Genomic DNA, 2,482 nt, shown 5'->3' on the forward strand with positions numbered 1-2,482 from the left:
GGACAGACAACTCAGTGTGGAGGAATGGAAAGGGAACAGGAGGCCACTCCTGGCAGGGGCACTCCCTCACCAAATGCGTGTTGACTGAGCACCCTGTGCTCACCGTTTAGGGCAACCCAAGAGGCTGAGGCCTTTCCCTGCTCCCAAGGAACTTCAAGAATTTGCCCCCCATGCCAGGAGCCTCAGGTCCACTTTCCTGGTGCACACAGAGCTAAGCGGCTGCTCATGCTGCTGCCAGCCAAGGTCAGAGGCACAGCATAGACCACTGGCCAGGAAAGACTGGAAGATCACTCCTCATATGCCAAATCACCCCTGAGGGAGGCTCCTAGCACAGGGCATCCCTGGCTGCCTCTGTGCTCTTGGATAGATAGATGCTGTAGAGTGGCATTTGGGCAGGGAAGGCCACAAGAAAGACCAGCAGCCACTCAGAAGGGAGATGGGCTTGGCCCACCCTGAGGCTTCATTCCACTGGCAAACAGGAAATGGCCCCTGAGTTTGAAGCCCCATTGAGGTTAGAGGAATGGAAAATCCTGCCCTCTTGTGTCCTGAAGCTACAGGCATTCAGTTCCTGGCCTCAGGTGATTACATGTCCTAGGCCTCTTTGTTTCTTTGGGAAGGAGAAAGTGACCTGGACCAGCCTCTCATGCCCCTTTGGGACCTGTGATAGGAGGAAGTTCAGTCAGTCAGGATCCCTGTCACTAAATACAACTGTGAAGCTGACAAGGGCAGCTGGCGATTTTTTGTCCTTGGTGGCCACTTCTGGGGAAGTGACTCAAAATGGCTCTGATCTTCACGGAACCCTCCCAAACACAAGGAGAGGAGTCTACATTTTCTTCAAGGACTTACACCTGTAGAATATCATCCCCCTGCTCTGAACAAAGACTTCAGGTTCCGGTTTCCTATATCACAACCAACTTCCTCTCAGAAGCAAGCAGGCCCTGACTCCATTTCCAATGTTCTTGTGGAAGCTACATTTGGACAGTGGGGAATAAAGGTATCATCAATAAAGTTGTCATCACCAGAAAGTTGTGCAGGAGGGACTCAAAATGGATCTAAAGTGCACAACATCTTTCCTAATCGCCTCTAAGTTGGATTTTTCAAGATGTTGGCATACAAATCTGGAAGTCATGAAGGCTACTGCCAAGTTTATTCCTTGGAGGATCAGTGAAGAATGTGTGTTCAGGGACAGCCTTCCTTCTGGAGCTGAACTGTTGTTTATTCAGGCCTTTCCCTGAGATCAAGGCCACAGCTGGTCCTGGAGACAACACATAGTGGCTCCAATTGAGTGGTGCCCAGGCTAGGGGGTTCTGCCAGGGTATGCTATGCATGTAGAAAGTGGGCTTGTTTCATATCAGAATAATTTACTGACTTTTGTGTGGGTTGCAGGGGGTTCAGGGTGTTTAAGAGGGCGATTGTCTGAACCCTCTTGCACATTGCTGACCTCTGCTACACATTCAGAGTCCCAAAGTTAAAGAGTTATCCAGAATATTTTCATGCATCTTGACCTAGTCCAGGATGAGACAGTATCCAGCATCTGGCCAGGATTTGGACCCAGGAGTGCATTTTATGAACTTCAGCTCATCTGTCAGGAAGGAAGCTAGGCAACATGCAGGTGCCTCCTCCTGGGAGGTGTGTGGACATTTCAGATTGCTTCATGGGGAGGCCCTGACCTACATGTACTTGGAGCAGGGAACCCTGGGGTGAACTGAGGGTGACATGACCCTACGCCATCTAGAAGGAGCTGGTTTGGGTTTTTTTGTAGTACAAACATATGTGAATCACCTGCATTTGCAGTATCTTAGCTTATCATTTAGGCAGCAGTGCAGACAAAACTCCCAGCCCTCATAAACTTCCATCCCTGCCAGGAAGTCAGCCAATCCCATTATGCATATCTAGGAAGATGAGTGGTACAAAATGTAAGAGGTGATATCCTCCTGGCCTTCTCTAGTTATGGAAACCTCCAGCCAGATTTTCAGGAGGAGTACCTTAAAGTAAAGAAGTGAATGGACTTTGGGCCAAGAGGGAGGGCTCTTGTCTCCAGAGCAAGGTACTTGGGAGGCTGGTATAGAGGAGGGCTGGGCAAACCCCAAGTTCTATCCTTGTGTAATTTCCAGCATAGAGCCTACATCTGGGACTTTGCCAGTAGGAAGAGAAACATGGAGAGCTGTGGTGGGTTTCCAGGCCCCAAGGAGCAGAGGAGTGACTGGGGGCTCAGAGCTAGAACCTATTGGATCCCTCCACAGCACAGTCCATCCCAGCCTTGATTGCCCACCCTTTCCTGTCTAGAGGCTGGACAGTAGGGGCAGGGAGGCACCTACACACACGTGTTTCACATGGTTGCCCTCTGTGCCCAGCTGCATGTGAAATGGGTAGTCACTGCAGGGTAAGTACATGATGCAAGGGCCTTAAGGGGTTCCAGGGGAAGAAGAGGCCAAGACCCTGGCTGCTGTCCAGTGCCCTCTGCTGGTTAGTGCAAACACAG

This window comes from Marmota flaviventris, chromosome 3 (genome assembly GCF_047511675.1).
Source record: "Marmota flaviventris isolate mMarFla1 chromosome 3, mMarFla1.hap1, whole genome shotgun sequence".
NCBI lineage: Eukaryota > Metazoa > Chordata > Mammalia > Rodentia > Sciuridae > Marmota > Marmota flaviventris.